The sequence below is a fragment of the Hetaerina americana genome, unplaced genomic scaffold (genome assembly GCF_022747635.1).
Source record: "Hetaerina americana unplaced genomic scaffold, ioHetAmer1.1.p SCAF_7, whole genome shotgun sequence".
In the NCBI taxonomy this organism is placed as follows: Eukaryota; Metazoa; Arthropoda; class Insecta; order Odonata; family Calopterygidae; genus Hetaerina; species Hetaerina americana.
In genome coordinates this window covers 79,275,839-79,298,748 of record NW_027287316.1, presented here as the reverse complement: position 1 = coordinate 79,298,748, position 22,910 = coordinate 79,275,839, and positions in this window count along the sequence as shown.

The following is a 22,910-nucleotide window of genomic DNA, read 5'->3' as shown; positions in this document are numbered from 1 at the left end:
CAACCCCAGTCACTCAAGAAGAGAAAGCATTCCCTGCCACCCTCCTTCGAATTCTTTTTTTTTCTCTCCTCCAAGGGGTAACGGCCGTTTCGGGGGCGAGGAACGGCGGATGGCCGTTGGGGAAGGCATCATCCCCCCAGAGAGGGTGGGTGCCCGAGAGAAGGGAACCCCCTTCGGGAGACAAATCTTCCCCTCCCACCACCACCCCAGCCGAGGGGACACGCCACGTGGGGACGGGGGGTCCCTGATCCCAAGGCATTCGAGGGGTGGTGGCCCCACAGCCACTGCTCACCCCGTCGAGGAAAGAGGCCTTCAGAGTATCGCCATCCTCAGGGCCCCGGGAATCACTCTCTATCACTTTCCTCTGTCTCTATGCTCTTAGGTGCAATGCAGTGCTTCTCTTTTCAGGACTTCATTTCTATCACTGAGACCTCCACTAAAATGTCTACGCATCCTCTTTCTCTCTCCTTCCTGACTCTTTTGATTCGAACTCTTAGCTTCGCTTCCTTCTCATGGCAAGTGTTCTTCCATCTGATTGGTTTGGACTCTCCAATTGGCTCCAAAAAAATTGCAAGGATGCATTTCTGAACAAAAATATCCCCGATATTTAGACGCAAGACAAGTAGTCCAAATCTAATGCGAATTAGAGACTCATTAGCCCAAAAATAGGGAAAACCTTTGATAACTCTTTCAGTCAGGATTCATTTGATAGCGCAGCATTGACGAAGGTAAGGTCTATAAAACAAAGAGCGAGGAAATATTGGAATGAAAAAGGTAAGAAGGGTTATTTTGCGTTGGTAAAACTAATGATAGGATATTATGGTAGAGAACTTGCGCCGAAGCATTTAATTTCGAAATTAAACTGGTTTTATAGAAATACTGTCAATTTGGCGAATTTTCGTAATGAATGTACAGAAAGTGTCACTTATTTGCAATTAACACCTTTTAAGTAGCCTGGATTGGGCCGCAGAAGCGAAAAGATTAAGTGCGCGAATTACACGTAAAACTATTTCATTAATTGCACCATTATCGGGAATAAACGAAACTACTTTTAACTCTGAACTGAGGCCGAAAACGTTTAGCATTACATTTATGCGACGATGACCTCAGAGATGTTGCTCCTAACGCTGTACGATGATTGTCCAGAAAGTAACCTCCGTTATGCTATCAAAAATACATAGTTACATATATATTATTACTTTCATCTTTAAGATGAAAGTCAGCATTTGTCATATCTCTGAAAGAGTTTTCAAAAACCTTCAGCATAAAATTCTACCGCCTGAGATGGAAGCCTACCGATTACGGCATCTTGAAGTTCCTTGCAGTTGAGACGAGCACACGCCATGCAGTAGTCTAACTTTTCTGTCGTGTTTCCATGCAACCGAGTCGTAGAAATCTGTGGAAAACTTTCTAAATATTTCAGATATCGTAAAATGCCGGTATTCACGAAATGTTTCGTCAATTTTCAGGTTCAGTTCATTGTTCACCACAGACGGGTTTCCACTTCTGTCTTCATCACGGGCATTTGTGTTAACACTCTTAAACGAACGACAACCGACGCACATTTCCTGTCAGCCATCACATTTGGTCCGTGCAGAGCATCACATTGGGTCCCCGTGATGAATTTCAGCATACTTTGAAGTTTTTTATCAATAAAAACCTTATCACTGAACGGTTTTCACATTTGACTGGTATTTCAATTGTATTGTTCATTTTGACTCGCTATTTTAAACCAACAACAACCTTCCAACCACTGCATCTCGAGGCCTACTGACGTATTGTGCGCGTCAGTACAACTACCATTCGCTGAGCTCCCTCCATTGATTCTCACGCTATACGAAAACGTAGATTTCCCTCTGTACAGCCCTCGTATTTAACATAAGGAAATTCAATTGCCAATGAGCGAAATAAAATGAATCCTTTCTCCCCCGGACAAACCGTTAACAAAGCACAAGGATGCATAAAATACGGGATTTGAAATTTTCCGAAATTAAGATCGCCAGGAATGCGAATAACTACCAATCAAGCGGCTGGAGATCCGACATCCACTGCCACATGCCCTTTCAAAGGCATGCGGAGGAATCTACGAGGTATGTCCAATAAATACGCGAACTGAGGCCATAAAAACTTTATTTGGTAAAATTTTGTCTAGATCGATTTTGCTCCCTTCAAAGTGCTCTCCATTCGTTGCTATGCACTTATTCCATCTTCTCCTTTTCCACTGTTCAAAGCACCCTTGGAACTCCTCGGTCGTTAGGGTTTTTAGTTTTATCGTCGTTTCCAACTTCATTTTGTCTTCTTTATCTTCCCACTGATGTCCCTTCATCACATTTTTACATATTGAGAATAGGTAAAAGTCAAAGGGGGCGAGATCTGGCGAATTAAGAGGATGATCAAGGATGGCGATTAAATGTTTTTTCCAGAAACTGGCGAACAAACAATGCTGAATATGCAGGTGTATTGTCATAGTGAAGGATCCATCCATCAAGTTCAGTTAAAAGAGCTGTTTTTCTGCTGATTTTCTTGAATTCAGTTCATCGGTTATCATTCGGACTGTTTTCGACGATCGGTAAGGACAAGGGACCGCACACGATCAATGTTGTCGTCAACACAGGTGATTGAAGGTCGTTCCGGCCATGCATCATCCGTGGCCTCTTGTTGACCATCATTGAAACGCTTACTCAACTTGAAAACGGAGGTTTTCTTCAGAGCATTATCACCGTAAACAGGTGACAACATTTTAATAATTTCTTAATGACTTTTACTGCACTTCACCAAGAAACTTGATACTAATTCGTTGCTCCGTGATTTCGTCAAGTTCCATTTTCGACGAACAGTTAAAGCGGGGACAAAATAAATTAACATAACTGGCACCATACGCACAGCTCGACGATCCGCCAAGCGCATACGGCTAATTGGGTCTCAGGCAAATAGCGCTGCTAGTAGGCCTATATAAGGTTCGCGTCATGGCCGCAAGATCGCACGAGTTCGCGCATTTATTGCACAGACTACGTATATATGTAAATGCAATCGTCGATGTTGAAGGATCGCTTTCCCATCAAGTTTTATTTCCTCCCATATCTCTCTCTGTAGTATAAAGTTTGGGAAGCCGCAGTTCTTCGACGTCTTCTAATGCTAACTTCTACCAATAGCCTCTTCCTTTTCTCGTTCATCTACATAACATCTACATAATACCCCGCAAGCCGCCGCAAGGGCGTGTGGCGGGGGTTCCTCGCCTTTCGTTGGACATTTCGGTTCTCATCGTCGCCCACGCCCCACTCCCCCCACCCTCCTGCCCCCGATCGCCTCCTTTCCTCCCCCCTCATTCTCACCCCCTCCTCTCTCCACCCCGTCATCACCGAAAGCACTCACCCCCTCATCTCGGAACGCCGGCTCCCCGAGCCTAGTGAGCGCCCCTCCCGAAACTCTAATTGAATTTGTTTTTCGAGGGCGGTGCTTGGGTGCCGCTTTTCTCGGAGGACTGCTTTTCGTGCGTGAAATTCTGATCACCCACGTAAATACCACCATTCGCATAATGAGCGCCGCCGTTGCCTTGGGAGACCCATCCACCGCGCAGACTTTCGAGAGTCGTCCCCGCGGTGCATGCAGGGGTGATTTCCAGACCTCCCTGAAGTGCATCCGTCATTTTTTTGCGATTTCCCTTCGTTTCCGCACTTTTTGCTCGCCCTCCACCTTCTCCCCCACTTATTTCCCTCCCTTCGCGATAAGAGGGGGAGGGAGTGTTCGAGGGAATGAACGAGTGGCGGCCACACTCGACGAGGAAGAGGTCGCACGTTTGAAAGGAAAGGCGTGCTCTTCACCCCGAGCCATTAGAAGAGAGAACCTGCCCACGTTCGAGCCTCACTTTTAATGGATGAATGATTTCATTTCCACCCGCTCGACCATGGAAGAAACTGCGTGCAAATTCATCACGGTGATTAAGTAGTGTACCACGAAATACGTTTCCTCGGTAACGTTAACAGATATCGGTCCTCTTAAAAACATTTTTTCAAGCAATCAGGAAAATTACCAATAAATTTCACCGACCAATTTCTCCAACGCATATAAATCAACTTGTCCCTCACATCGTGGTCAAAAAGTCAAAAGTCACGAATGGCGCAGGGACCGCTGGGTTGCTTCATTTGTTGCATCATTGTCAGAAAGTGGTATCAAGAATTACAAATCTGATTTCCTCGTCTCGAGTTTCCTCCTCATTCCAAATTTTTTCCTCATTGCATTTTTTTAATAGTCCGTCTTTTCTTCCCAAGTTATCAGTCGGGAGAAACTATTTATTAGCTATTTTGTCGGGTGAACCGTCATAGATAGACGACTGATGGGCAAAATTGGATGCGGTGTGTACTTACGCGTACTCAGTTTAATTTAGCGCTCCATGCAAATCACGTGAAAGTTATGTAATTCAGTTTGGTGCGGGCTTGTGTGGGATTGATATTTCAGACTGGCTACATCGTTGGCTGTCTTTCATTTCAATATGTTTATCTATCCGACGGATTATTGGTAATATCGCACATACATACATAAGTCTCCGAACCCAAGCTTTGACCTTCATCTACATCTTCATGAATACCCCACGAACCACGAAAAAGGTGTATGGTAGGGTGTGCAAGCACCAAGTTGGATGGGTAAGGTGCAAGGGGGAGAAGGAATGTACTAGTCTTCTTTGCATATCTGTTATCGTAATAATTCTACTCGAAGTAGTGTGAGCATTTTCAACTATCGTTGCTGCTTTACATTTTTCCTAAGAATATGCCCTTAACTTTCCTTCAATGTATGTTACATTATTATTTCAGCTTCTGATGCATACTCATTCTTCAATGCGTTCACTGATTTCCTGCTTTTGTCGCTAAACAAATTTTGATGCCCATATTTTGGCCATACATGCCCTCTTCTTTCATTTCATTGCCTTCCATAGGATTATTTTTGGTACAAATTGTAATCTACTGGTCAGAGTTAAGTTTATGTGTTCCAAGAAAATAATTTCCAGTCAACTTTCAGGGAAAAATCAGTGCCCTCAAAGACCTTCCTGCGTGTTTCAAAATTATACACGTATGCTTGATAAATTTTGAATTCCGTATATTTTTTTAACTTTCTTTCTTTTATTAATGGCTAATATTTTCCTCGCCCTTCCTCTGATCCTCAACATTGCATTGCCACTTAATATGCCCAACACTCACTCTGCTCTCCCGCCCTTTGTCATGACACATGTTGAATGCTTTGATACCTCAGTAATTCAATAATCAAGATTTATATGAAAGAAAACAACAGAGAGTTACAATTAGCGAAGATAAGGAGATTTTCACGAAATAAAAGGGCAGCACTGCTGGGATTTCCTCTGTCTGTGATCTTCAGACCTAAAAGTGTTTAATGATTGTTTAAAAGCCAGCACTTTACTCTTAGGTTTTTAGCTAAATCACTATTTGCAGCTCTAGATTTCATTTTCATCTACATGGTACCCTGAAACTAATTGCTGATGTGCGTTGCATGGAGTGATTCTATGCCAGAAATAAATTATCAACATTAAATGTAACGTAAGTAGATGTAAATTGTTAACAGAGAAGCTATAGAAATCAAACAATGGAAATAATTTTAAAGCAACTTAACATGTACTAAAATATCTAGATTAGAAGTATGACTCAATATGAACTAACATTTCTGTTCACTGGTTCTTAAACATCCCCACCACACACCCTGGCGGTGGTTTACAGGGTGAAGATGTGGATAAGTACGCACGTGATAACATCTACTTTCTCCTCATAGTATTATTCAGTTAAAATAAAGTATTGATTGTAAAATAGGGTATTTACTTAAAAATGGTCTTTTTCAGAATGGAAAAAGCATGCAAACATTATAAGTGCAAGTGAGAAGGCAAGCGAAATGCGTCTCATTGACAGTACGACCCGCATGTCCAACGATCAACCCAACAATACTAATAATATTAACACTGCATTGACGGAGTCAACGGTGCCACGCAGGTTCTTTTTTCCGACTTGAATTGCCGAAGATAGAAATGTTCTTTAAAATGAATCCAAGTTGGATAAAAAATGAATATATGACTATTAATGTCAAGGAAACTTTAAAGAGTTGGTCAAAAGTGTTAAAAATTTTTCGGTGTTCGAAGTGCATAGAAAAATTGATACAACTTTGATAAAATTTGTAAAGTAATTCCCCAAATCGTTCTTTTGTTTCTCGTGTTTTACGAGGCGAGCTTCTCGAAGGGTTGAAATAACATTGAAGTAAAATGAAACATGAGTTATGATGGCTATAATTTAAGCCATTATTTAGATTAAATTAGGATAATTTGTTTAAAATATTGTTTCCCAAGCTATCCTGTCGACATATTTTACGAATCCTTATTGTTCGAGGGCAAAATGGTAATTTATTTAATATGGAGGAAGAATTTAAGCGGATAATATTGTTTAAGAAACACATTATACTCGTATATCTACATAGATGGCACACTTCAAGCCACTGCTAGTGTATGGCAGGAGGTGATTCCTTATTAGGAGTGCAGAATAAAAGAAAAATACTAAGTATCGCATTCAATTGTATCAAAATTAAGTGTCTCTTAACTGTCATTTACAAATAGCAATGAAAAATGTATCGAAATGACGAAGATAATATTTACAAGGTCCATAAACTATGAAACATTAATGTGAAGTGTTTCAATACGCAAGTGAGACGATCTACTAGTAGGGAGAACAATAAAATAATGATTAGATGAATAGTAACAAAATAAAACCACGCACTAGGCTAATTAGCATTTAAATATTTGTACCTTTAACGCCATCAGTGGCGGCAATTCTAATCCCTACTGTTCCCTGGGAAAAATGACATTTTAAGCCTATCAATTCCACAGTTGATCTCTTTTTAGTCTTGTTTCCATCATCTCACATAAAGTAGTGGACCGGGGATAATATAACACCTTTTTAAATATCATCACGAAAAAGGTCTACTTTCCATTAACGTGTGAGCTTCAGTCTACAATTTAACCTTTGATTTGTGAGTGATTCTCATCCGAGTTCATTAAAATTCAAAACACGCTGCTATGCTTATCGAAACAACATTTTGAAAACCAAGTTCCTTTCTTTGCACACGAACTAAAGCGACAATCATGTCGATTTTGTGAGGAATCCAAATCTACTAGGAGCATATTACTATAAATGAACAATCAGACAGACTGATAGAGTTTCTGGTTCTCTCACATACGCAAGCATCTCCCCCCCCCCCACCTCCCCCGAATTCCCCCGCAGCACACCCTCACCCGGAGATTCCAACGCGCGCACCGGTCGAGGCGTTGACGGCACTGGCACAAGGGGGGGAGGGTTCCACTCGGGTTCCACTCTCTCCCCCCCCCTTTCCCCTCCCCTCCCGCCTCTCCACGCGATGCGTCCTGCCCCCCCTCCTCCCACTGCCCTTCCCCCCCGCGACTGAAAGGTTGCGTGCGATATTGGAACGGGAGGACGGAAAAAAAATTATGCACCCCTCTTTATCATCCGCTGACGATCGGGAGTTTTTAACGCTCATCACTCAAAAACTCGACACGCAAAATAAAAGGCCCTTAAAGGTAGTAGTGGTGGTGGGGGGTGGGTCGGTGGAAAGAGGGGTCTTCTCCCCACTCTTCTCTCCTCGCCCCACACCCATGCTCTTCCCCTCCCCGCCCCGTCGTCACCAGGCTTGTCTCCCAGCCGTCCGCCTCCCCGACTTCACCGTCATCGGCCAGATGCCGCCTCCAAGTGCAGCCGGCTGATGCAGCGTGCACCTCGCTGCATCGCGTTTCTCTTTTTGGGCCTTGAGAGTGAGCGAGAGCGAGTGCGTGTGCATACCTGCAGTTGGCCTCGCGTGGGCGGTGGTTCTCATGCGGGGGGCAGAGGGGGCATGCGGGGGACGGGAACCGAGATGGGGAGCCGAAGGTGGTGGGGTTAGTAAGAGCCGGAGTTAATTCCCCACCGCGGATCTGAATTGGCAGGGAAGTTGGCATGCTACCGCGTGTATAGTCTCATTTCGATTTTTTTTGAAACACCAAATTCGATAGTGTTACCTTCTCACTCCATTGAATTCCTCCACTCCATTGAGCCGGCCACGGTGGCGGCGGGGTAACGTCCTCGCCTACCAAACCAGAGGTCGTGGGTTTGATTCCCACCTAGATGGATTTCCCTCCATCTAGGGCTTGGTTGTATGTGATTGTCTTCAATATAATGTCCGCAATGTAGGGTTAGGTGGAAGAAGGGACTATTAGTCTCAACCTCGCCCAATTAAGTCGATAAATAAATAAATAAAAATAAATAAAATTCGACTGAAGTAATTTGATAATTGAAGAAAATGGATACATGAGCGCGTTACCATAAAATATTTACCTCTAAAAATGACAAAAGGCAGTTGCTTTTTTCACAACTGCCATGATGGCCAACATATCAGTTCATTTTAGTATTTTTAGTTTATACTTTTAATGGACACATAGAATCTCTGATTTGCACGTTGCTCCTTGTGAACTATGTCCCTTGTACTGCTGTGCCTTTTGGTATGACAACAAGTATAAAATATCAACCAAAAATTCTGGATTGAAATATGTAGGATACAATTATACGCTCGAACCCTTTAATTCGAATGATAATGAGCAGAAAATGAGGTCCCCCACACACCGAAAGGGCTCTCGAGTGACATGTTATTATTCCAAAATGAAAAAGATAAACTGCCCGAAATATAAGGCCAAATAAAGCCACAGGTCCGGAAGAAATCCTCGCTGGAATGCTGAAAGAACTTGGGGAAGACATTGCATCTTTATACATATAAAAATGGTTTTATTGAAGTCGCTAAAAAAGGTTCAAAAAACACGAAACTAGGAGGGTAACTCACAAAACCCAGCTCTGCAAAGGAGGACTCCAGTATTTAGAGACCGATTTCTTTAACAAGCATTGCCTGCAAAATTTCAGAAAATATCATTCTTAGGAATTTCATAGCGTTTATTGAACGTGGAACACGTTCTGCTGTAACCAACACAGGTTTAAGAAAAACAGATCATGCGTTCAACACAAATGGTTCATTTATTCCATAATACCCTGAACAAGGAATACGAGTACACAAGTGAGAGCGTTCTTAATACGCTCCAATTAGGTCACTTTTTTACACTAGGTAATCATTAGGTATCTATGAGAGGAAACGTAATTTAATGCATTGAAAAATTCTCTGAGGATATCGCCTAGAGTTCTTAAATATTACTACGAGAAGAGAGCCAGCGTGATGAGTGTTTTGGAGAAATTTGGTAGGGATGCTCTTGATTCACGAAGAGAGTTAAACGCAATACTTACATCGGAGAAAGACGCTGGACTCCTTTGAGTTCTTGTGACACCGAGGGAATATTGTAGCACCGCATTTTATTAGTTGATTCGAACGCCGGGATAACATGAATTTCGTTAATAGCGTAATGACAAGGATCACGATGAGAAAAAATAAGAGAGGCCGTCGCTGATAGACACTACACTCTTAAGTACTTGTTCTTCCTCTGCACAATGCGGAATCATAGCCTAACTCTACCCAGGAGCCTGTATCTATTTACATTGAGACTAAAAGTTAATAATTCAATCAAACGCACCAACTATTGCATAACGGATAAAGCCATGCGTGTTCACAAGTATTTTTGTCCAATAGCCAATATGTATTCGGATGCATGTATGGGATATGAGTTGAGATGTACAAGTTCACACCCAAAAGTGGTAGGACTGATTTTCTCTGGCGCGAACGGAGCGGTGGAGGGAGGTCTGCCTGGCAGGGTAAGGTGGACGGGGCTCTTAGCAACAGACCAACCCCAACCTCAGTTGCCTGCGGGCTGTCGTTGAGTGAGTACACCGTTTTTAGTGAAGCAAGTTTTTTGTCCGCGTCGAAAAACAAAATGAATCTGAATTTAGAGCAACGTTATTCCGTGAAGTTTTGGCGAAACTCGGGAAGACGGACACTGAGACCCTCGATATGATCAAGCAGGCTTATGGGAACACTGCCTCAAGCCGTTCCACAGTATTTGAGTGGCACAAGTTGTTTAAAGGGGGTAGGGAGCTCGTTGAAGACGACCATCGCTCCGGACGGCCGTCGACGGCAAGAACCGACACGAATGTGGACAGAGTGAGGACACTGCTGAACACAGACCGACGCTTAACCAGTGAAGAAATTTCAGACCAGTTCGGTCTGTCTGCATCCAACGTCCAACGCATTATTTCACAGCATTTGGCCATGCGCAAGGTGTGCGCCAAGATGGTACCGAAAATTCTGTCATGGCGCGCTCGTCGTCAAACAGCACCTGGACAAATACGGCGTTGCCACGTTGCCGCACCCACCCTATTCTTCCGATCTGGCACCACCGGACTTCTTCTTCTTCCCCCTGATGAAAAAACAGCTCAAGGGACGACGTTTTGACTCGATAAAGGCCGTTCAAGAGGCTTCGACGAGGGTCATCAACGGCATCCCCAAAGAAAATTTCCAGCGGGCGTACGGGGAATGGGAGCAACGTTATACTAAGTGTGTAGCAGCTCAAGGAGCATATTTTAAAGATTATTAAGTCGATGTAAGTATATCGTCAATAAAATTCTTGTAAAAAAATCAGTCCTACCACTTTTGGGTGCGACCCTGTATTTCTGCCTGGTACCTTAACACCCCACGTCCTAGCGTCATCCTGCGGCGTAATGAGTCCATGGGAACGAATGATGAACCGCCCATCGCTGGGTGAGCAGGAGGGCACATTACCCTTCACAAAGTATGCCTGAGAATCTGAGGAACCTCCGAGGCACATGAAATAATCAGATATACAGAGTATCATAAATTCTTCCGATTAAATGAATAAGTTGTGCCAACATGGTCAGGAGTGGTTCCTTCATTGCTTCAGTTTGCTGTGTCTAACGACAATTTTTAAATACGGATAATATTTGTGCAAATTCTGGCAAAAATGTTTTGGTTGCATGTGGAGTGTAAAAAACATTGAATGTGCTTGCGTTAGCCAATGAGTTGCTCATTCCTCCCCACATTACTGCATGAAAGCGAAGCTTGTGTAGGTTATGATGAGCACAAATATCAACCTAGTGTGATGACCATAGGGTATTTGGGGGCTCTTGTTATACTTGTAAATGGTAATTACATGGTAAGGAATTTGCTGGTCTTGCAAAAATGAGGATAGGTTGAAATGGTTGAAGATATGTATGCAGAAACCGGGTTAATCTGATATTTTCTGATGCTGAGAGAATGTAAGAGTCGATTCAGCATATATGAGAGAAACATATATGAGAGAAAAAAGTGTCATTTAAGTATTAAAAAAATGAAAGGAAAATGCTGTATTTTATCTGAATGTTCCTCGGAAAGTTGGAAGAAATTTCCATTCACAGAAGTCGCATGCCCCCTCCTTTTAACCTGTTTTCATAACTCCGTCACTTCTATGGGAGAGTGGGCTACAGGTATTGAAATTGAAAGATCGCGTCGGACGGTGTGAGATACGAGCCTACAAGTGTTCGATACGTAGAAATCACTTTCCTTGAAACGACGACATCGCAATTCACACTTTTTTCAAAATCGCAATTCTCATCGCCCATCGCTGAGCCATTGGGTCACATTTCCTGCAGCCTCACCTCCGTAGAAAGCTTCTCCTTACTCCCATTTTAGATAAAATCAAGTGTCTCTTTGCAATATTACTGTGACGCTTATTCCTAGGGGCTCACCCATCTTTTGATTGGTCTTTTGAGCGCACGCGGATCTATTGCTAATGTAGTAAATATTTTTCAAAGTGTCGTACTGGACATTATCATTTTAAAACAAGGGACAGGTCTCTTAGGGGATTTAGGCTGGGAACCACTTGAAGTGCGGAGAGAACAAGCGAGGCTTAGACTTTTAGAAAGGTTCAGAACAAACGAGTTGAACTATGACACTGAAGGAATTATAATGGCCCCACACTACTTAGGTAGATCAAACCACAAAGATAAACTAAGTGAGATAGATTCCAAGACAGATAGGTACAAATACTCATTCTTTCCCCGAACAATCAGAAATCATAATAGCAAGAAACCGAAGTCACTTTAGAAATATTAAAAACGTTGAATTTACGAGTCGGAACAAAATTAAACACTATAGAGATGTTAGGTATACTTTCAGGTGCATGTGTATGTTAGTTGGTAGTTTGAGTGTTTGCATGTGTGTGGGGTGTAAGTGTTCATGCATGAATGTATGCCATGTTTTTTTTTATATATGATTTTGTCGTTATTGCATGCGGTTTTTTTTCTTTTTCTTTTCTAAATTACGGGTGGTGTCCTATCACCCCCCGCCACACGCCCTTGCGGCGGCTTGCGGGGTATTAAGTAGATGTAGATGTAGATGAAGGGAGACAGCGACCATTGTATTCTCATCTAAAAAGAATAGGAGAAAACATCACGTAATTTACTTTTACTTTACTTAGCTTCCCTTACTAATGTTCGATCACGTCGGAGTATATATAGTATTCTTCATACACTACCCAATTCCTCAATCAATTTCTTCAATTTTTCTTAATGGCTTCATATCGGTGTTTCTTGACATACCCTTGGTTTAGCTCGCATCTTCTCTCGTTTCTGTGCCACACGTCAACATTTATGAGAAAGTTAATCGGCCAGTCATAATTTAGGCACTCATTGCGATATTGAAGGAAAAACCCCATTATTCTAACTATATGTAATATCTCGTGAACCATGCAATATACGCAAGCGAGAAAATACTACCTCAAAATTTCTAGCGATACATCGAAACAATCGTAAGTGAACTTCATTAAACGACTCAATCATCATATTTTATAAATCATTACGTAAAATAATATCTCATGTCCACAAAAGTGACAATAAATGCAGTGCAAAAAAGCAAGAAAACTACCGAGCATGGAAGGAGAAAGAAGAGATTGAAGAGACCTGGGAGATATGAAAACTCCGAGAGACCGCAGCGGAGTATTAACGAATGATTCAAATTTGTCGGCGTGGCATTCGTTTTAGGCCATGTTTGCATTTCAATCGCCGTCACTTGAACCTCCCTTTGTATTTTCCCATCAAAATCATCAACCTAAACCGAATGCATTCCAATATCAATAAAATTCGCGAGGAAGATAGGAGAGTGTCATCCATTTCCATCGCGAACTTTCCCATTTTCATCGCCACGCCGTCACATTCCCGCGTTGGCGAAAATGGCCGCCACCATGTGTGTTAGCGGGAAGAGGAGGAGGGGAGAGAGGGAGAGAGAGGAGATAGTGAGTGAGTAGTAGCACCTCTTGAGTTCTCAGGGCGATTGTGGGGGATTCAAATGTGCGTCGGAGTGGGGGAAGTGGAGGGGGTTGGGAACGACTCCTGAGAGAGGCGGAGGAATATCCTTTTTGGCTTGAGTTATGCCGAGTGGGGTGGATGGATGGGTGCGTGTGTGCGTGTGCGTGTGTAGCGAGGGTTTAAATGGTTGGTTGGCTTGCTTGTGCGGGACGGAGAGGGAACATAACGAAGGAGGAAGGAAAAAAACGTCGTTCCCCTAAGAATGCCACCCTTTGTGGGCGGTGGATTTTGGGGGGCGGGGGAGAAGGAGGGAAGGGACCTCTGGGGTATTATGGATAGATGGAAGGCTGGGAAGGGGGCCACGGGGGAAGGGGAAGATGCAGTCAGGGTAACCGTTTTTTTCGTCCTATACCTTCCGCACCCTTGTGTTTGCTCCTTCGGTATGTGTGTGTGTGTGTGAGTGTGTGTGTGTGGTTAAGGGATGGGAGGCGAGGGAGGGTGAGGAATCGGGAGGGATGAGAGGGGGTCGGATTTAAAAAAAAAAGCGAGAGAGGGAGGAGAGAGTCTTCTGGGGTAGTGCGGGGTCATAAAAGACCCACGACGCGGAAGTGCGTGCGTGCGTGGAGAGAGAGCGAGTGAGAGGAGGAAAGGGTTTTGGCGCTGTGAGACTTTTTTTTCATCGCGTCGTGTGTGCATAAATGCGCAGGTAAGGCAGCCACATGCATTTTCAGGTGTGCGGGGAGGTGGAGGGAGGGAGGGAGGGGGGGTGGTGGGAGATTTCGAGGGGTTGGGAGAAAGGCGGGTGGGAAAAAATTGAGCCAGGGCCAGTTCGCGTCGACGGTTATCCCCGCGAAAGGGATTTGATGGAGGGAGGAACTGAGGGAGGGGGGAAGGGTAGCGATGAGGGTGCTGTGTGTGTGAATCCGCGCGTCGCGTACATCCGGGGAGAATGCGATGAACGCGCGGAGGAGAGAGGCCTTCGACGTCCATTGAAAACCAAATGGAAGAGCGGGGAATTGGTAAAAAAAATCCCAGGGACACCATCTTCGTAATCGTCTATTATCAATCCGAAAATTGATTCGCAGCAACTCTCCTAATTGTTGGCATCGTCCATCCAGACGAGGAGTGACGTGATGGAAGTGCCGCACTCTTTAAAAGGGGAAATATTGGGAGTCAAATAGATATAAGGACATGCAAGAAACACAGCATACACTTGTAAGTGGCCGAAGGGAAAAAGTATGCAAGTACCCCAAAAAGAACAGCAAGTAATAATAGATTTGGACTACTCTTAGTGAGTAGTCCAATTTTACCTTCCCATAATTTCTTGCCTATGGTCTTCCGTAGCCTGCTCGTCATCCTCCTTCATAATTTCAAGTCATTCTCCATAATTTTAGCCCTCCATGCTATTCCGTTCAATATCGGCCTCAGTTTATTCTTACTAGGCTGTCCAAAGATGCTCCGAATCCGGCTTCCGCGGTCGTCATCTCACGAAATCCTTGCAAAGCGACAGTAGCAAAACAGAAGGGTACGGAATTAGCCAGAATGCGGACTTAGAATGCTAAGATGATGTTGAGGGCACGAAAATTAGAGCGAGAGATGGGAAGGGGAAATATAGATATTTTAGGTCTATGCGAGGTGAGATGGAAGGATAGCGGGGATTACTGGAGTGATAATTATAGAATAATATACAGCGGCGGGGAAGAGAGCCAACGAGGGGTTGCCATAATATTAAAAGAAGTAGGAAGAAGCGTAGTCAACATAGAATAGGCAACGGATAGAATATTACTACTAGAAATAAAAGCAGAACCGACAAACTTGGTCATTATTCGGGTATACATGCCACCGAGCAATCATAAGGAAGAAGAAGTCGATAGGGTATACGATCAGCTTAAGGATATAATCGCGTGTGTTCCCGCAGGGAAACATTTCATAGTGATAGGGAATGAGAATGCGACTATAGGTGAAGGGAGAGATGGTGATGAGGTGGGAAAGAACAGTTTGGGAACAAGGAATTACATTGGGGAGAAAGCGATTGAATTCTGCCGGAGCCAGGTTAGTTATCTCCAACGCTTGTTTTTTACTCCATAATAAGTATAGGTATAAATGAAAAATATTTGGGGGTTCAGGAAGATATTAGTTAGACTATATTATGGTTAGGCAGAGGTTCATTCATTAGGGCGTGATTAATTCATATAGTTTCCGGTGCACGGATGCCGGCTCGAATCATGTTTAGCGCTAATTAAGCGTAACGTCGTATTAAAGCAATTTAAACAGGGAAGACGGTTGAAAAATAGAAATGTATAAGAAAAGGAAGTAAAACATTAGCAGGCCACTTGGAAAGGAATGGGTGAGAAAAGAGCTCTGTACGATGGAATAAAATTGGAAAAATAGAAAAAAATATGTGGAGGACCTGAGAGGAATTTACGCAGCTGATACGCCGGGAAAATGCCAAATGTTTTACAAGAAAAAATATTATATTAATTGCAGGTACATACACTACGTACGATTTCTAAATGGGATAAACATCTCTACTTATAAGAGATGAGCTGTTAGTAACGAGTAGGACAATGAAGTATAGTTTAAATGAAATAATGAATATATACTAGACTACTTAGAATGAAAAGTAAAAATAATTTTTCTATCCTAATGTAGTCACTTAAAGTTATTCTGTTCCCCTATCTTTCTTGAAAAAATGACATCCTCAAAAAATGTCATCCTTTGTCGGTTCTGCTTCTGGCCTCCAATTTTACGGCCACGATATCTCCTCGAACGATGAGGCTAATACGCAATACGCTCCATCGCCAAAGAAAACGTCTTTCAAATTATGTAATGGATTCAATTCACAACACGTAATATAATTTTTACAATGAGTGAATTCCAGGCATTTTTCTCAATAATCTAAATACACTACTAAGTTTATAATTAACACGTCTTAGAAATCTTGTTCCTATACACTATCAGCGATCTAATTCGGCAATAAACCCCAGTTCATTACGATTCCATACACTAGCAGCAATTTCTAAAATATTCTATTCAGTCAATATTAAATGAATAAATATAAAATTCTTATATATATATATATATATATATAATTATATATACATATATATATATATATATATATATATACCTGCGGGTCGTGGTAGTCCAGGGGGTAGAGCGTTCGACTGCTGACCGGAGGGGCCCGGGTTTGATTACCGGGAAAGAAAGGAACTTTTGGCACCTCCAGCTCCACCCAAGCTATGTGATTTTTCGGGTACCAGATCTTCCTGGGAAACCATAACTGGCACAGGGAAAGGAACTGGCCCCCCTACCCTGATGAGTGAATTTCACACGCCATCGGGCTTAGTACCGGGTGAACTCTACCATCACCTACCGGTGAACCATCACCTACCGGTCTACCATCACTGGGTGAACTCTACCATCACTTACCAAACCGACCTTCCGGGTGAGCTATCACAGCTTCAATCCAAAGTTCAATTTGATAGGTGAGGATAGAGCTCACTTAGTACTAGTCTCAATGGCGTGTGCATAATTTACGCAATTATTATTTATTATTGCTACCTTTTCCTGTGCCGTCCATGGTTTCACAGGAAGTTCTAGAGCCCAAAAAATCACACAGTTTGAGTGAAGCTGACGGCGTCCAGAGAGACGTGCCCGGAAATCGAACCCGGGCCTTCCAGTCCGAATTCCTATGCCTAGCCTCGCAGGTGACAGAACACGAATTATGTCTATATATTATAGACAAAACGTCGAAAGAAATCTTGATTAATATTTGTAACAGCAACAACGCTTTCGGCCGCTGCGGCATGGACAACAAAGCGTCACAAACATTTATTTGCGTTTCTATGACGATCGCCTCTCTCGTGATTTCCTCCCTCTTCTTCTTCGTTTCACGTGACATTTCTCGCACCCTCCGCCCCCCCCCCTCCCCTACCCGGCACCGTCCGAACTGGAACACATCCCGCTGATGACGTGAACGGTGGTTGGGGGGGTCATTGGCGCCGAGAGTCGTGAGAACGGCCAAAAGGGGATGATGCCATTATTGGAAGGGGTGGGGGGATGCGATTGAGGAAGAGCGTGGGCTGTGTTGAGAGCAGCTCCGGGTCCCTCAGAGATGGCGGGCGAAGTGGGGAGGGAAGGAGAGAGAGGGGGAGAGAAAGCGCGCGTTGCCTCGCTGGGGGCGGAATTACCCCAACCGGGGCTAGAGTCCACTAAGCAGTTCCGTAGTTTCGGCCCCAGCTTACGCAGCTCTAAGTCACTAGCGTTGCTTGGAGCGAACCTCGGTGTCAAGAGGGGATGAGGGTCCTCCGCCATGAGGAGCATTTTCGCCCCATCGCAGTGGTCGGGGTTAATCACTGCTGTGTGACGGATCGACGAAGTATTTGTATAGTTATTTGCCTAATCTTTATCTTTATGTAATAATTAATGCGTGGGTAGAGTTTGATAGTCCCGGACGCGTCCTGATTAGCTTTTAGTTATGGCTTTTCACTTTTGAATTTCGCCATTTCCCGAGGTGAAATTCCTGTCCGTTATCATTCGAAGGGATTTTCATGCGAAGTATATAATACAGGAGCTTACGGGTGGAAGTAGATTTGAGGAGGATGCAAGGACTAAGCACTGTTAATCCTTCTGGGTCGCTCCGGACAGGGTAGTGAATACTCACAAAGAACATGCACCAGAAGGAACTATTGTTTAACCCCACAATGTTCTATTTACCTTCTTTTCACTGTTTTTGTGATACAAACATTTTATGGTAATATGAGAACAAATCCGTCGCAAAACTTTCAACTACGTCACAACTACAGGGGTTCCTGTGTGTGTTCCTTGAATTCTCTTTAATCCTCCAACCAAGATATACCTTATGTATTCTACTTCTTTCACACACGAGTATGTGAAAGAAATACTCGTATGTCATTACTTTCACCTCTTCGCCTTAAGGCATTTTTGCCACATCTCATGGAATAAGAGTCCTTCGTGGATTACAGTTTTGGATCAACTTTTATTTGAATACTGATTTGTACTCTATTTTGAATTAGTTGCGAACTACAAACCCTCCAATACTCCATTTTCCGTCATTTTCAGTTGATTTTGCTTCATTCTCAGTCATTCGAGACTACCTACAGTATTTTTTACGAATACGAAAGAACTCCTTATTTGTAAAAATTTGTAAATTCGACCCATTTTCATGGGCAAATTTTTTCTTTTTCAAAATAACATCGCAAGAAAAGACTGTCAGCATTTTCAGTATCCTTGACACGCGAGGCATTCCCTGGGAGTGCTTATGGCTCACCAGCGGTTACTTGCCGCTCATTTTCGATAGCGTGCCGCATGTCTGACAATATTCTTGTAAGAGGACTCTGGGCCCACGTTCATCATTCTGAAACAGCTATTATCCAGCCTGAAGGAACTACCACAGTATAGAGTATACCGTTGTCCACACCCAACCATAGTAAGACTCGTGCAATGCCAGGAAAACCGTTGCTGGAAAACAACTACATACGGGCTTAATGGATGCTAGTCTAAGGTAGCAAATATCAGCGTATAAAAGTGTACTTCTCCCTGTACTACGTATTATTGGATGGAAGTGAAATGCTCGTGTGTGTGTGCAGGGGTAAGCATAGTAACGAATAAAAACTGAGGGTATGAGGTGAATGAGAAGAGTTTAAGTGATGAGTATAAGAGACAATATGAGGATTGGGTGGGTTCTGAAGTCATTTGGGTTGAATGCTGCAGCTAATTACGAGAACATGGAAGAAGTGTGCTGTGATGGCTTGGTTATTTCGAGAGGATAGTATGTTGAAAATAACTGGTGAGCTCTCAGCTAGACTATGTTATATCTACATCTACATCTACATAATACCCCGCAAGCCGCCGCAAGGGCGTGTGGCGGGGGGTGTTAGGTCACCAACCGTAAAAAAGAAAAATACCACATGCAAAAAAAAAACACGGAAAATTACACCCACAGCAGCGCACACACTCATGCAAAAATCCCTTCATCCAATACTCATGCAAACACATATACCGCAAAACAACTAAAAAACTGCACCCCATGATGCATCACGAAAGCCATCCTACAACACGGAAGCCAGGACACAACAAGCAAGAAATTGAAACACCACATGAAAATGCACCACGAAACACTCTACCCCCCGAGGAGATTCTAAAAGGCAGGGAATGCGACCCAACGTTGCAGGTAGCAGGAATTTCCCCCCGCGGAGAGGGACAAGGGATTAAAAGGGAAACTTAAAAACAGATGAACAGAACATGAATGAGGTCATTCGGAAAGAATGGGTTATTATAGCAAAACACATAAGGTTAGTGGAAGAGCATGCATTTAAATACAACTAATTAATTTTTAGACGCTGAGGGTGGCAAGTGGAATTTTTGCTATCTATAACCCTGCAGTTGCTATCCCGTATTGACCGTGGGAAGAAGGAGTCCTTGAGTCGGCTAGTTCTGGCATCTATTTCCCGAATTTTATATGCATGATCCAAGCGACCAATGTATGTAGGAGTACGAATAATATGCGAGACCTCGGTGCTGAAACATGCGGATCTAAATTTATTTAATAATTTCAATCTTGCATTGAATCGTCTCTCAGCCAATGATTCCCACCCCAAATCCATGAGCATTTCGGTGACGCTTTGCGTTTTATCGTAGGAATTTTTTACAAAACGGGCTGCCCGGCGTTGAACCTTCTCAATTTCCCGAATGAGACCTTTTTCACTCGGATCCCACACGCTGCATGCATATTCTAAATGAGGCCTTACAAGAGCGTGGTAACAACGTTCCTTGACCTTCGAGTCACTTTTGCCGACAATGCGTCTAATGAATCCCAATTTTTTATATGCTTGACCGCAGACTTTACGTATGTGAGTCCCCCAAGTTAAGTCTTTTGTGAATGTGACACCTAGGTATTTTACCGTATCAACTACTGCCAGGTCACTTCCAGCTAATTTGTAAGCAAATCCCGTCGATCTTTTAAAGAAATTTACCACTGAACATTTATTATAATTTAGAGTCAATCCCCAGTTAGAACACCATTTAGTAATGCAATCTAAATCCTGCTCTAGAATAAAACGATCCTCATCCTCAGATATCTCCCGATAGATCACCGTGTCATCCGCGAACATCCTAATTTTACTTTTCACTTCGCGGTTCAAATCGTTAACAAAAATCAAGAAAAGCAACGGCCCGATCACACTTCCCTGAGGTACCCCCGACGTGACTCGAACGCTGTCGGAACTAGCGCCATCAAGGACTACCCTCTGTTCCCGCTCTGAAAGAAAATCTTTAACCCAACTTATGGCGCCCTTGTTTATACCCGCGACCTTTAATTTATGAATGAGTTTACCATGTGGGACCTTATCAAATGCCTTTTGAAAATCTAAGAAGATGGCATCCACTTGCCTACCTCTCTCACCCGATAAAAGTAAATCATGTGTAAATAATCCTAATTGGGTCTCGCAGGAGCGGGTTTTCCTGAATCCGTGTTGATTGTCACTTAAAAAGTTAATATTGTCAAGGTGTCTCATTATTGAACTGACAATTATGTGCTCTAAGATTTTGCAACAGATAGAAGTGAGAGATATAGGTCTGTAATTACTGGGATCCTCCCTGTCACCACCTTTAAAAATAGGCGTTATTTGCGCGGTTTTCCAAATCTTAGGTACTTTGCACTCTGTGAGGGATTTGTTAAATATAAACTCAAGGTACGGGGCAATGTTTGGAGCTAAATGTTTTATCACCCTAGCTGGTATATTTTCGGGACCCGGGGATTTGTTGGGTTTAATCTCGTTAAGCAATTTTAGAATTCCTTGTTGGTCCACTGTTATTTTTTCCATGGGTGGAATATGTATTGTTTCTTGGAGATGTGCGGTGGCAACATCATTCGAGAAAACGCTTTGGAAGAATGAATTTAGGATGTTAGCTTTACCCTCGCTGTCTGTATGAATTATATTGCTACAATCCCTTAAGCAAGCCACGGTTTGTTTACTCCCATTTACTTCCCTAACATATGACCAGAAAGCTTTGGGGTCAGTGTCCAAGTGCTCGCAAAGTACTTTGCGTTTAAAGTCCAGTATATTTGGTAACATGTTTAAAAACCTAACGATTAATTCGCTGGTTCCCGGGAACGGATACGGATTCATTTAATTTTTAGTAATAAAAAAATATCGTCAGATTCAAAGGGATAGAAAAGATAAAGATGGTTAAGGGAGGGGATCATGGAAGCATTAACAGCCAAGATGAGATAATTAGCAGGCTGCAGAGAAAATTGTAGGTCTGTAAGAGGAGCCAACCGAAAGCATAAGAAATCAATATCAAAAACGGGATATCGAAAGCTGTATCTACATACATAATCTACATCTACATAATACCCCGCAAACCGCCGCAAGGGCATGTGGCGGGGGGTGTTAGGTCACCAACCGAAAAAAGGAAAAATTCCACATGCAAAAAAAACAACACGGAAAATTACACCCACAGCAGCGCACACACTCATGCAAAAATCCCTTCATCCAATACTCATGCAAATACATTTACCGCAAAACAACTAAAAACTGCACCCCAGGATGCAGCACGAAAGCCATCCTACAACACGGAAGCCAGGACACAACAAGCAAGAATGTGAAACATCACTACCACATGAACATGCACCACAAAACACTCTACCCCCAGACGAGAGGTTTCTCTCTCTGGCCCTCAACCTGAGCGGACCTGCCTACTGAGCGCTCCTGGTAACCGGTTTGACCCACCAGAGACTACCTGCCTGCCAGCTTGATTCTTGGTGCCTTTGGTTTTAGTGAAGTGCAGTGTAGTGTCAACGTATACGTTGCTTCGTTTATATAGTTTTAGTTTTGTGTATGGTTTGTTAACCGTAGTGTGTGGTAGTAGTAATTTATTTAGTGGATTGTGGTGGTTTTTGTCCTTTGACTCTGATTGGTGACCGGTGAGTGCTTTCCTTTTTCTCACTATCTTTTTTTGGTCCTATGAAAACCAGACCTTACTCAAGCATCGTTTTTTCCACTTAGGTTTCATATTCAATTCCAAATCGTAACTTATTGTTTGAGCTAAATTTAGCTAACCCCTTTTAGAAATTTTACCATAGTGTATACAGGTTAGCTTTTGTTGGGAACTCGGTAGTTAAATTAGGATGGCTTCATTCAGGTCCCCTGTTGCCATGCTCGAAGGCACTGGCGAATGCGCGGCTTTAAGGGCCCGTATCATCATGCTGGAGAGAATGGTGCGGGAGCTTCGATCGGAGATCGCCGGCCGGAGGGCTCCCCTCAGGAGAGATGGTGCTCAGGGTGGGAATACGAAAACCCGCCACGCCCATAGGGGTGCACGGATTCGTCCGAATGCAACACGTGGCTGGGCGATTAGAGACCTACCCCGTGTCCCATCTCTCAACGAGGGAGTGTCTCACGTCCGTAGGTCGGACGATTGGAGGGTCGTCTCTCGGGGCAAGGGGAAGGTAACGCTGCGGCGAGGATTGGACTCTGCGGAGGCAGATACCATCCCCGTCTCCAACAGGTACCAGGTGCTGTCGGATGACAGCACCACCGTACCTGCAGCCCCTACCCCTACTCCGAGGGCACTGCCTAGGGTAAGGCATCAGCGGTCGGGGAGGGAGGGAACCGT